The 14416-nt window shown below is 44.4% G+C and overlaps 1 protein-coding gene across 1 annotated transcript in view; it reads right to left on the reverse strand.

Annotated features, from left to right (window-relative positions):
- LOC110504535 (protocadherin Fat 2) overlaps positions 1-4046 on the reverse strand; it is a 78715-nt gene extending 74669 nt beyond the window's left edge. Inside the window, exon 1 of the mRNA XM_036969560.1 lies at positions 3738-4046. The gene's annotated coding sequence lies outside the window, so the exon portion shown is untranslated. The remainder of the gene's footprint in view (positions 1-3737) is intronic.
- Positions 4047-14416: the final 10370 nt, after the last annotated feature.

The following is a 14416-nucleotide window of genomic DNA, read 5'->3' on the forward strand; positions in this document are numbered from 1 at the left end:
TTATTGTGAAGTGTTGTTGATTATGGTTATTGTAGAACACAATAAGCACATCTCACAGTATAGTGTATTTCATTATTCAGTATATTGGCTCAACTTGATCAAGTGGGGAAGTGGCCAAATATTCAATCCCAACCTATTTGTTGAGTTACAAAGGAGTTCAGCAGCAGTAGACCTATGATGGTAAGTTATTTTATAGCCCACTGCCCTGAGCCATGATTACACCCTGTCTGGACCAGTGAATTACCCCCACCACCCAGTAACTCTGGACATCAGCCGTTAGTTACCTCTACACCCAGTAACTCTGGACATCAGCTGTTAGTTACCTCTACCACCCAGTAACTCTGGACATCAGCTGTTGTTACCTCTACCACCCAGTAACTCTGGACATCAGCCGTTAGTTACCTCTACCACCCAGTAACTCTGGACATCAGCCGTTAGTTACCTCTACCACCCAGTAACTCTGGACATCAGCCGTTAGTTATCTCTACCACCCAGTAACTCTGGACATCAGCCGTTAGTTACCTCCACCACCCAGTAACTCTGGACATCAGCTGTTGTTACCTCTACCACCCAGTAACTCTGGACATCAGCCGTTAGTTACCTCTACCACCCAGTAACTCTGGACATCAGCTGTTAGTTACCTCTACACCCAGTAACTCTGGACATCAGCCGTTAGTTACCTCTACACCCAGTAACTCTGGACATCAGCTGTTAGTTACCTCTACCACCCAGTAACTCTGGACATCAGCCGTTAGTTACCTCTACCACCCAGTAACTCTGGACATCAGCCGTTAGTTACCTCTACCACCCAGTAACTCTGGACATCAGCCGTTAGTTACCTCTACCACCCAGTAACTCTGGATATCAGCCGTTAGTTACCTCTACCACCCAGTAACTCTGGACATCAGCCGTTAGTTACCTCTACCACCCAGTAACTCTGGACATCAGCTGTTAGTTACCTCTACTACCCAGTAACTCTGGACATCAGCTGTTAGTTACCTCTACTACCCAGTAACTCTGGACATCAGCCATTAGTTACCTCTACCACCCAGTAACTCTGGACATCAGCTGTTAGTTACCTCTACCACCCAGTAACTCTGGACATCAGCTGTTAGTTACCTCTACCACCCAGTAACTCTGGACATCAGCCGTTAGTTATCTCTACCACCCAGTAACTCTGGACATCAGCCGTTAGTTACCTCCACCACCCAGTAACTCTGGACATCAGCTGTTAGTTACCTCTACCACCCAGTAACTCTGGACATCAGCCGTTAGTTACCTCTACCACCCAGTAACTCTGGACATCAGCCGTTAGTTACCTCTACACCCAGTAACTCTGGACATCAGCCGTTAGTTACCTCTACACCCAGTAACTCTGGACATCAGCCGTTAGTTACCTCTACCACCCAGTAACTCTGGACATCAGCTGTTAGTTACCTCTACTACTGAGTAACTCTGGACATCAGCTGTTAGTTACCTCTACCACCCAGTAACTCTGGACATCAGCCGTTAGTTACCTCTACTACCTAGTAACTCTAGACATCAGCCGTTAGTTACCTCTACTACCCAGTAACTCTGGACATCAGCCGTTAGTTACCTCTACACCCAGTAACTCTGGACATCAGCCGTTAGTTACCTCTACCACCCAGTAACTCTGGACATCAGCTGTTAGTTACCTCTACACCCAGTAACTCTGGACATCAGCTGTTAGTTACCTCTACCACCCAGTAACTCTGGACATCAGCTGTTAGTTACCTCTACACCCAGTAACTCTGGACATCAGCTGTTAGTTACCTCTACACCCAGTAACTCTGGACATCAGCCATTAGTTACCTCTACCACCCAGTGCCACAGGCAGACTAATCACCTAAATGACTGGGAGTGGACAGTAATGTATTGCCAGGTCTTTTTTTCTTTCTTTTTGACCTTTATTTAACTAGGCAAGTCAGTTAAGAACAAATTCTTACTTTCAATGACTGCCTAGGAACAGTGGGTTACCTGCCTTGTTCAGGGGCAGAACGACAGATTTTGACCTTGTCAGCTCGGGGATTCGATCTTGCAACCTTTCGGTTGCTAGTCCAACGCCCCAACCACTAGGCTACCTGCCGCCCCAACCCCAACCACTAGGCTACCTGCCGCCCCAACCCCAACTCCTAGGCTACCTGCCGCCCCAACCACTAGGCTACCTGCCGCCCCAACCACTAGGCTACCTGCCGCCCCAACCACTAGGCTACCTGCCGCCCCAACCCCAACCACTAGGCTACCTGCCGCCCCAACCACTAGGCTACCTGCCGCCCCAACCCCAACCACTAGGCTACCTGCCGCCCCAACCACTAGGCTACCTGCCGCCCCAACCACTAGGCTACCTGCCGCCCCAACCCCAACCACTAGGCTACCTGCCGCCCCAACCACTAGGCTACCTGCCGCCCCAACCCCAACCACTAGGCTACCTGCCGCCCCAACCCCAACCACTAGGCTACCTGCCGCCCCAGTACATTAATTCTAATGGACAAGACTGGCTTAAGACAATGCCATTTATAGCGCGCGTGCACACACACACACACACACACCTATCTATTGGTAAAGCACAGTAACATCACAGTGCAGTCTCAGGTTATTCCAGGTTGAAGGAATGTGATCTATCAATAGGAACTCATCAACTCCTAGATGCTCATTTGTTTCAGGAATTAAGCAGGAATATGAATGGAGGAAAAAAACTTCACGGCCAATGGGAAGCCAGGGAAGTCTCCGTCATGGAAACGGACGAGTGGGCTTCCAGGAGGTTATCTGATGGGCCATCCGTCTGTCATAGGTAACAAAGTTGAACGTTCAGACCATCAGCGTCTCTTACAGATTTCATAGGTTGGTAGAGCATGGCATTTACAACACCAGGGATTGTGGGTTTAATTCTCATGGGGGACCAGTATGAACAAGTTTTTTATTTATTTATTTATGATGCATTCACTCCTGTATGTCGCTCTGGATAAGAGTGTCTGCTAAATGACAACTTTTGTATTTATTTGTCATGTAAAATACGAAAGTCAACACATCTCAGTGACAGAAGTCAAATGATCCTACTGGGGCCACATGATGCCACTCTTGGAAATATGTTTTTATGTCAGTAAACAGGGGTCAACTGGGGTCAACAGAAGGAGGGACAACTAAGCTACAAGCTTATGAACAAAGCAAGTTTATATAAAGAGTTTTTGGGATTTAAAAAAAAATTGTTAATCCAGGCATTTCCTCCACAAACAAGTTTAGCTCAATTCCCATGCATATTTCACAGCAATTACTTATCTCCCACGCAATGCATACATACAAAACTACAGAAAACGACTTATAGTGAATGGAAATAGTCCCAAATAGTGCACGATATGCAAAATGTTCCCACATTGGAACACACCCTAAGCCATGCCCAGGCCGTTCTAGAAGCTGTGTTGAGTCAATAAAACAAACCACGATGACACTTAGCGTGCAGGATTAAACAGTAAGTTTACAGTAAGTAACTGGGTAACACTTTTATGAATCAGCCTTTATCACTGATTAAGACATGTTTAGAAATGCCTTTTTTAATGCGTTATAACCTATGAAACATGTTATATATGCTTTTCATTTTGTAAGACTTTAAGAGTGGTAAAAACAAACTGCTTAGAAGTGTTTAGAAACTTCAGTAACTAAAGTTGCACATGAATTCAGCTTGCATCTGTCAACACTGACAGAACAGAACAGAAACTTACCCAAGGTTCTCTAAGTTGACCCCTTCTGAAATGTTTCTTGTTATTATTTTCCTCCTTTATGCTTTAAGGATTTTGCAGATCCAGCAAAACGAGAGTGACAAGCACTGTTGTTCTTCCATAGTGTCTCTCGTGGGAAGAAAAAAAACCACACATGCAATATTGTGAACTCTGTCAGTGTCAATAGCCGGCTAGTTAACTTTACTCACATCTATTCTACTCAGGAGCTTTGCAGGAGAGTACTAAGAGAATCCTAGCTCCCTGAGGAACTCCATGGTCCCCTCCCACTTCTCACACTATCCCCTCCTCCCCACCTCCTCCCTCCATGAGTCCCTCACACCCACACACACACACACTCACACACACACGGGTGCCTGTGCACAGATTGTGGGCTGGTTCTTTCATGTTAGCCTTCTGGGCTGGGGCCAGAGAAGTGCTCAGTGCTCTCAGGGCGTGTATTGAAACAATAGTTGTTGGTGTACCTGTCCTGTTTGGATAGTCTAACTCGCAGGTTTGAGAAATTAAACCCTGGCTTGCTCTTGTCAGCAAATAGCCTAAACACCATCAAGCAACATTATGAACCCAACATTCAAATGCTGTTGCTGCGGGATTATTTTTGCTGTGACAACACTGATCAAATTAAGATCCTAATGAATTATGTGTTATCCATAGGAGAAGTTAATCTATCAAACACTGAGCGACAGATAGTAAGACCAACACATTAGCTCTCCGTTAGCTGTAATGCCAAAAGGTAGTGATCTATTGTGGGCTGTAGTGCTGTAGTTCTGTAGTTCTGTAGTGCTGTAGTTCTGTAGTGCTGTAGTGCTGTAGTTATGTAGTGCTCTAGTGCTCTAGTGCTCTAGTTCTGTAGTTCTGTAGTGCTCTAGTTCTGTAGTTCTGTAGTTCTGTAGTGCTGTAGTTCTGTAGTGCTGTAGTTATGTAGTGCTGTAGTGCTGTAGTTATGTAGTGCTCTAGTGCTCTAGTTCTGTAGTTCTGTAGTTCTGTAGTGCTCTAGTTCTGTAGTGCTCTAGTGCTCTAGTGCTGTAGTTCTGTAGTTCTGTAGTGCTCTAGTTCTGTAGTGCTCTAGTGCTCTAGTTCTGTAGTTCTGTAGTTCTGTAGTGCTCTAGTTCTGTAGTGCTCTAGTGCTCTAGTGCTGTAGTTCTGTAGTTCTGTAGTGCTCTAGTGCTGTAGTTCTGTAGTTCTGTAGTGCTGTAGTTCTGTAGTTCTGTAGTGCTCTAGTTCTGTAGTGCTCTAGTGCTGCAGTTCTGTAGTTCTGTAGTGCTGTAGTGCTCTAGTTCTGTAGTGCTGTAGTGCTCTAGTTCTGTAGTTCTGTAGTGCTCTAGTTCTGTAGTGCTCTAGTGCTGTAGTGCTGTAGTGCTCTAGTGCTCTAGTGCTCTAGTTCTGTAGTTCTGTAGTTCTGTAGTGCTCTAGTTCTGTAGTTCTGTAGTGCTCTAGTTCTGTAGTGCTCTAGTGCTGTAGTTCTGTAAGTGCTATAGTGCTCTAGTTCTGTAGTTCTGTAGTTCTGTAGTGCTCTAGTTCTGTAGTTCTGTAGTGCTCTAGTTCTGTAGTGCTCTAGTGCTATAGTTCTGTAGTTCTGTAGTTCTGCTGTAGTTCTGCTGCTTACACCCTCAGGTCAACAGACTTTGTCTTATTGTTGTGTAAACAGTGGCACACCGCACATGCTCAGTACAACACTCAGCAAATTACCCGAGGCTGTCAAATGAGATGAACTCACCAGAGCTAAAGGAGATATTTGATTCTCTCAGGGAGGGGATCACATTGAAATATTAGACCGACGTTAGGACCTGTCCTCAGTCTTCCCCATGGGGTTAGTGTTGACACTGTGAGGTGTCAACACGGTTCAGGATACAGTGAGAAACGGAACCGTACCTCTCCTTCTAACCCAGGTGCAGGAACAGCGGACTGAAGATGAAAAGACTAAGGTCGTAAGACATTTGAAGTGTGCTTTCAAAAAGTCCATACTTTATTGTTAGAACACCTCAGGGTACAAACGCCAGAGTGAGAGAGTCAGAACAGAACCGCCGACTCGGTCCCTCGTCAGTTTCTCCAGGCATTGTGGTTCACGTAAGCAGGCCACGAGGACAGTGCCAGGACCTGATATTTCCAGGGGCACAGTGAACACATGGACGTCAGGGGGAAGAGAGGGGAGTCTGTTGGGTATGGCCTACAAAGACAACAGAAGGTGGGCACTGGGCCAGCAGCAGCAGGGGCACCTGTCAGTAGAAGAACACCTTCAGGGTGAGGATTAAGAGCAGCACACAGCATCAGTCCTAATGCTGATGAAGAAACAACCCGGCATTTTCATAGATATCAGTTACGCAACGTTTTTTTTAAATTTGAGTAGCATTTAATTGTTTATTCAGGATTTAGTTTAGCCGTCAACCTAAGCAATGGAAGCAGGACCGTTTTTTAAAAGCATGATTCGTGAACTGGATAATCTGCGGGGGGGAATTTTCTCAATCCTGCGGAAATTGTTTTATATAAAAATGTTTAAAAAAATTAAATACATATTTCAATTCAAATGAAATCAAACACAGATACTTAACACAGTTGTATTGAAGTATATACAGACAGTATGGTAATTATTTAAACATTTTTCCATAGGTTCTTCTATTTGTCTCTTAAACAATAACATGGGTAGGAAACAAGGTCAATATAACCCCATAAAGATGTTATCAGGTAGGTCAGGTCACATATCTGACATGTTGGGACCATTCCTCTCTAACCTCTAGACAGACAGACAGGTAATGGGCAGTGAAGCAGTGAAAGGCTTTTTGTCAACAGTCAGACAGTAAAATCTATTGACCATATTCTTAAACAAATGAATGATGGATGGATTAAGGTCTCTCTGTTTAACCCCAGTCAGTCATACAACATAAATACTACTTTAACTTTCGTTTAGTGTGTCTGTCAGTACGTTCCCTTCCTTACCCCCCTTCGTTACCCCATTCCTTTCCCCCTTCGTTACCCCCTTCCTTTCCCCTTCGTTACCCCCTTCCTTTCCCCCTTCGTTACCCCCTTCCTTTCCCCCTTCCTTTCCCCCTTCCTTACCCCCCTTCGTTACCCCATTCCTTTCCCCCTTCGTTACCCCCTTCCTTTCCCCCTTCGTTACCCCCTTCCTTTCCCCCTTCCTTTCCCCCTTCCTTACCCCCAGGGTAAATAGAGCTGTGGGTCATATAGGACAGCGGCTGGGGGACAGAGTGATGTAGCAGGAAAATTCAGAGAGAGAAGAAGATATAAAGTTGAAATGGAACAGATTCCAAATACTAAATTCTATATTCTGAATTCCACATTGTAAATTCTAAATTCCAGTATAAAACACTGCACTGTTTATGAATTTGTTGATTTGGATTTGTGTGACTCCGCATCAATGAATGCTGCAATAAGCCTGTGGTTTGAAACATGAACTAACATTACAGTAACAACAGACCGAAAAAAACGGACTGAAATGCAACCCGCCTGTTAGCCGGATCCGTCCTACAGGTAAACACAGGAGTAAACCTTGTTTGTCCTCTCCTTGTCCAACAAAGATAGAAGATAGAAGATAGTTGATCTTTCTCAAGTATGCTGGGCTGTCAGAGTGGCCCAGGACTCTCTCTCACACACACACACACACACACACACACACACACACACACACACACACACACACACACACACACACACACACACACACACACACACACACACACACACACTGTCTCTGTCTGTGTGGAATATTTACTTGGTGGTGGCAGTCAGTCAGATCCCAATGCATTTAGGAAGACAAGACTGTTAGAGGCGTTAGCTTGTTAGGGTGGCTGAACACAGTTTCGGATTACACTGTTATTACAGATGTAGGGTCTTAATTTGATCACCCTGCTGTTGCTGGAAATTTCATCCTACACAGCAGGGAATGCGAACTTGTAGTGTATTCAAGGTTTAAAAAGGCTTCTAAAGTTTATAATTTCCACTTAAAAGTGTCAGACTTGAACATTTATCCAATACATTTATCAAAACATTTATCAAAAAATGGCCATTCATTTAAATCCACATAATAATTAAAATGTCCTTTTGCTGCAGGAATTTCCTGCTGTGAGAAACTGGTGAAATTACAGACAGAAGTTGGCAGATTGGCTATGTACTGACTATACCCGCCGTACCGACTATACCGGCCGTACCGACTGTACCGGCCGTACCGACTATAGCGGCCGTTCCGACTATACCGGCCGTACCGACTATACCGGCCGTACCGACTATACCGGCCGTACCGACTATAGCGGCCGTTCCGACTATACCGGCCGTACCGACTATACCGGCCGTACCGACTATACCGGCCGTACCGACTATACCGGCCGTTCCGACTATACCGGCCGTTCCGACTATACCGGCCGTACCGACTATACCGGCTGTACCGACTATACCGGCTGTACCGGCTGAACCGACTTCAGACGCGTAGAGCAAAACGGAGAACACCATCGTGTTTGTGAGAGTCTCACCTCTCCATAGAGGGGTCACAATAGTTCGTAGGCCGCTACAGACAATTTTGTGAAAAGACCGATTTTCAGGATGTCTCGTGGTCTGACAAACACCGCTATAGCTCTGTCACAATTCACCGCAGATGCGGAAGTGCGACACTTGTGCATGTGGGGAATTGAGATGCATCCAATGCAAAGATATCTCTAGCTTAAACTGACAGATTTCTATGGGGATTTAAGTATTTTTTTCACTGGGGCGCTGACGTCAACTCTAGTGAGGTTGAAGACAGATAGCCTTGGCAGCTTGATCTTACGAGCATCTAGTACTTGTATTTCAACCAAAAGAGATCAATCAAAAGAGATCAATCAAAAGAGATCAATCAAAAGAGATCAATCGAAAGAGATCAATCAAAAGAGATCAAGCTTAAGAGATCAAACTGGCCCATAACGCTATGGATATACAGTGCCTTTGGAAAGTATTCAGACCCCTTGACTTTTTCCACATGTTGTTAGGTTACAGCCTTATTCTAAAATGGATTAAATAGTTTTTACCCCCTCATCAATCTACACACAATACCCCATAATGACAAAGCAAGAACAGGTTAAGACATTTTAGCAAATGTATTAAAATAATAACTGAAAATATCACATTTATATAAGTATTCAGACCCTTTACTCAGGACTTTGTTGAAGAACCTTTTGGCAGCGATTACAGCCTCGAGTCTTTTTGGGTATGACGCTACAAGCTTGGCACACCTGCATTCGGGGAGTTTCTCCCATTCTTCGCTGCAGAACCTCTCAAGCTCTGTCAAGATGAATGGGGAGCGTCGCTGCTCAGATATTTTCAGGTCTCTCCAGAGATATTCGATCGGGTTCAAGTCCGGGCTGTGGCTGGTTCACTCAAGGACATTCAGAGACTTGTCGCAAAAGCACTCCTGCGTTGTCTAATCTGTGTGCTTAGGGTCATTGTCCTGTTTGAAGGTGAACGTTCGCCCAGTCTCAGGTCCTGAGCGCTCTCTTTCATGGAGCAGGTTTTCATCAAGGATGTTCTCTGTACTTTGCTCCGTTCATCTTTGCCTTGATCCTGACTAGTCTCCCAGTTCCTGCTGCTGAAATACACCCGCACAGCATGATGCTGCCACCACCATGCTTCACTGTAGGGATGGTGCCAGGTTTCCTCCAGATGTGACTTGGCATTCAGGCCAAAGAGTTCAATCTTGGTTTCATCAGACCAGAGAATCTTGTTTCTCATGTTCCGAGAATCTTTAGGTGCCTTTTGGCGAACTCCAAACTGTCATGTGCCTTTTACTGAGGAGTAGCTTCCATCTGGCTACTCTACCGTGAAGGCCTGATTGGTGGAGTGCTTCAGAGATGGTTGTCATTCTGGAAGTTTCTCCCACCTCCACAGAGGAACTCTAGGGTTCTTGTTCACCTCCGTGACCAAGGCCTTTCTCCCCCGATTGCTCAGTTTGGCTGGGCGGCCAGCTCTAGGTCTTGGTGGTTCCAAACTTCTTCCATTTAAGAATGATAGAATATAACATATACTGTTTACAGGAAACTCCCTCTACATCCTTAGATGAAGTTGTGTGGAAAAAAGGAGTCGATTGATGAAATTATTTTCTGGAACTCAAAAGGTGTGATGATTTTAATAAACAAAAATGTAGATCTGTTTGTGCAAATAGACAGGAATCATTCACAAGGAAGGTGGATCTTTTTTAATATGAACGTAGACGAAAATTAGATTTGGCTCATTAATCTACATGGTTCAAATCAGGATGATCCATACTTCTTTGAAAATATTTATAGCAATTTATTGAACTTACAGGCAACAAATGATAAATTAATTTGGGTAGGAGACTATAACACAGTGTTAAGTACCTCAATGGACCATAAAGGTAATCACTCAAAAAATGATCATCACCGTGCCCTTAAGGAAATCACAAACTTTATGGATATATTAGAAATAGGGGATATTTGTAGACTAAAAAACCTTGACCTAGTGAGATATACGTGGAGGAGACTTAATCAAGCTAGTCGTCTTGACTACTTTCTTGTCTCTTTCTCTCTTGCATCAAAGGTTTAAAAAGTTTTAATAGGAGACAGAATGCGATCGGATCATCATCTAATTGGCCTTCACATAACTCACATAACACATAACTATAGATTTTCCAAGTGGAGGGGGATATTGGAAATTGAAGTTTACTGGAGGACAAGTTATTTTTAACTAAAACAAAATAATACCGAATTTTTCCAGTATAATATAGGTTCAGCAAATCCCCTTTATTGTTTGGGATACCATTCAATTCAATATTCATCAATAATAAAAAAGCAGTTTCTGGCTAAAGAGACAAGACTAACAAGGGAAATACATTAACTAATACTACAGGTAGATAGCAATAAAAACGATACTACCGAGATACAAAATAAGTTAGAGAAACAAAAAGAACTTGAGGAATCTATCTAATGTAATCTATCACACAAATAAAGCAAACTGGATGGAATATGGAGAATATTGCACAAAATTCTTCCTGAATCTCCAACACAGAAACGCTAACAAAAATAAGTTGCAGAAACTCGTTACTGACGACGGAGTCATCTATGATTCTACGAATTATATTTTAAAAGAGGAAGCTAGACATTTTAAGCAGATGTTCTCTTTTCCAACTCCTCCTCTCCCACTGAATGAAGATTACAGAATTCTTTCCAAATAATAATAAAAAGATGAAAATGAACAAATGTTCGGAAAGATCTGTGCGAAGGCCAAATTACAGAGGAACAACTTTTTGAGGCTATTAAATTCTTTCAGTCTGGAAATACCCCAGGGGTTAATGGCATAAAGGTAGAGGTATATCAAGACTTTGTTGATATACTTAAAGCTCCATTGTCAGATTGTTTTAACTACTCCTATAGAAATGGTAGTCTGTCAGGTACTCAGCAGGAAGGTCTGATTTCTCTATTATTAAAACAAGACCCAAATGGAAAATATAAAAGATCCAGTCTATCTAAAAAAAACTGGAGGTCTCTTACACTTCAATGTTGTGATGCAAAAATACTAGTGAAATGCATAGCACTCAGAATTAAAAAGGTTTTACCAGGTATTGTTCACCCTGATCAGACAGGTTTTTTACATGGACGATACATTGGAGATAATATACGACAACTACTAGAAATAATAGAATATCATGAAACAGCGAAGAAAGCAGGTTTGGTATTTATAGCGGATTCTGAAAAGACCTTTGATAAAGTAAGACTGGATTTTATTTATAAATGCCTGGATTTTTTTCAATTTCAGTGATTCTCTTGTAAAATGGGTAAAAAATAATGTATAGCAACCCCAGGGGTAAAATAGTAAATAGCGGCTACTTCTCAGAGAGTTTTGAATTGTCAAGAGGAGTCAAACAAGGGTGTTCGCTGTCACCATATCCATTCGTTATGGCCATCGAAATGCTAGCTATTAAAATCAGATCCAATAACAACATTAGAGGATTAGAAATCCAAGGCTTAAAAACAAAGGTGTCCATGCTGATGACTCAAGTTTTATATTAAGTCCACATGATAAGTGTACAATATTACGTATTGTATCTTTAAAAAAAAACTTTTACATTACCTTGCAGTTTACCTATAAAATGGGCTGGCGGGGAGGTAGACATACTTGTTATTCAAATCACAAAATATATAAATAAGCTGTCCATAATGAATTTCAATAGAAAACTTGTAAAAATAGACAATCCTGCAACCATGGAGAGGTAAGTACCTGTCCATTTATGGAAAAAGGGCCCTGATTAACTCCTTAGTCATATCTCAGTTTACTCACCTACTTATGGCACTGTCTACTCCTGATGATTCTTTTATCAAATCATATGAGCAAAAAATATTTCGCTTTATCTGTGACGCTAAACCAGACAAATAAAACGTGCCTATCTATATTGTGAATTGGGTGGGTTGAGATTATTAAATCTAAAAGCACTAAACCTCTCTCTAAAATCTTTACTCATTCAAAAGTTTTACTTGAACCCTAAATGGTTCTCAAGTAGATTACTAAGGAAAGGTCATCCATTGTTTAAAAATTGCCTTTTTGCCTTTGTGCAGATTGCCATGTGTCATTTTCGATTAATTGAAAATGATATTGTTTCAAAGTATCTCTCTTTATCAAACAATCCTTGCAGAGCTGGCTACAATTTCAATTTCATCTGTAACGATCGTCGTAGGTGGATGAAGGAGTAGACCAAAATGCAGCCCATGATGTGTCCATGATAACTTTAATAAACTGAACACTGAAATACAAACGAACAAGAGAATAAAGGAAAACACTGGTGAAAACACTGAAACCGAAAATAACCACCCACAAACAAAAGTGGGAAAACAGGCTACCTAAGTATGGTTCTCAATCAGAGACAACGAATGACAGCTGCCTCTGATTGGGGACCATACCTGGCCAAACACATAGAAATATAAACACAAGAACAAAACATAGAATGCCCACCCCAACTCACGCCCTGACCAACCTAAAATAGAGACGTACAAAAGGAACTAAGGTCAGGACGTGACAGTACCCCCCCTCCCCCCCAAAGGTGCGGACTCTGGCCGCAAAACCTAAACACATAGGGAAGGGTCTGGGTGGGCATCTGTCCGCGGTGGTGGTTCTGGCGAGGGACATAGATCCCACTCCACCTTAGTCTCGGCCCACTTAGGTGGCGCCTCTGGAGCGGCGACCCTCGCCGCCGACCTCAGACTGGGGACCCTTACAGCGGGCCCCGACTGACGGGCGGCTCTGGCAGCTCCTGACTGACGGGCGGCTCTGGAAGCTTCTGACTGACGGGCGGCTCTGGCAGCTCCTGACTGACGGGCGGCTCTGGCAGCTCCTGACTGACGGGCGGCTCTGGCAGCTCCTGACTCTGGCAGCTCCTGACTGACGGGCGGCTCTGGCGGCTCCGGACAGGAGGGAGGCTCTGGAAGCGCTGGACAGGAGGGAGACTCTGGAAGCGCTGGACAGGCGGGAGCACCTGGAGAGGAGACGGAGAGACAGCCTGGTGCGTTGGGCTGCCACAGGAGGCCTGGTGCGTGGAGGAGGCACCGGATGTACCGGACCGTGGAGGCGCACTGGAGGTCTCGAGCACCGAGCCTGCACAACCTGTCCTGGCTGGATACTCCCTGTAGCCCGGCAAGTGCAGCGGGGTGGAACAGACCGCACTGGGCTGTGCTGGCGAACCGGGGACACCGTGCGTAGTGCTGGTGCCATATAACCTGGGCCGAGGAGACGCACTGGAGACCAGATGCGCTGAGCCGGCTTCATTACTCCTGGCTCGATGCCCACTCTAGCCCGGCCGATACGAGGAGCTGCGATGTAGAGCACCGGGCTATGCCTGCGCACTGGGGACACCATGCGCCTCACGGCATAACACGGTGCCTGCCTGGTCAACCTCTCGCCACGGTAAGCATGGGGAGTCGGCTCAGGTCTCCTACCTGACTTAGCCACAACCCCCGTGTGCCCCCTCCCCCAATACATTTTTGGGGCTGCCTCTCGTCCCTGTTGCGCTGCCGTGCTAACTCCTCATATCGCCGCCGCTCGGCTTTAGCTGCCTTCAGCTCTTCCCTGTGGCGGCGATATTCCCCACCCTGTGCCCAGGGTCCTTTACCGTCCAAAATCTCCTCCCATGTCCATTCCTCCAGATAGCTCTTCTCCTCCTTCTCACGCTGCTTGGTCCTCTTGTGGTGGGTGGTTCTGTAACAGCTGTCGTCTTCCTCTTCTGAGGAGGAGTAGGAAATATCGGACCAATATGCAGCGTGGTAAGTGTTCGTCATATTTATTACACTGAACACAGATAACAAACAAACAAGCGAATAAAGGAAAACCGAAACAGTCCCGTATGGTGAAAACACTGAAACGGAACATATCCACCCACAAACAAGAGTGGGAAAACAGGCTACCTAAGTATGGTTCTCAATCAGGGACAACGATTGACAGCTGCCTCTGATTGGGAACCATACCAGGCCAAACACATAGAAATATAAACACAAGAACAAAACATAGAATGCCCCACCCCAATTCACGCCCTGACCAACCTAAAATAGAGACGTACAAAAGGAACTAAGGTCAGGATGTGACATCATCCCCCTGAAATGTTAGAACAAATATTATGGCTGAACTCAAATGTGCTGGTTGATAAAATACCTGTATTTATGGGAAAGAAGTTTGACAATTGT

The sequence above is a fragment of the Oncorhynchus mykiss genome, chromosome 31 (assembly GCF_013265735.2).
Source record: "Oncorhynchus mykiss isolate Arlee chromosome 31, USDA_OmykA_1.1, whole genome shotgun sequence".
NCBI classification, from domain to species: domain Eukaryota; kingdom Metazoa; phylum Chordata; class Actinopteri; order Salmoniformes; family Salmonidae; genus Oncorhynchus; species Oncorhynchus mykiss.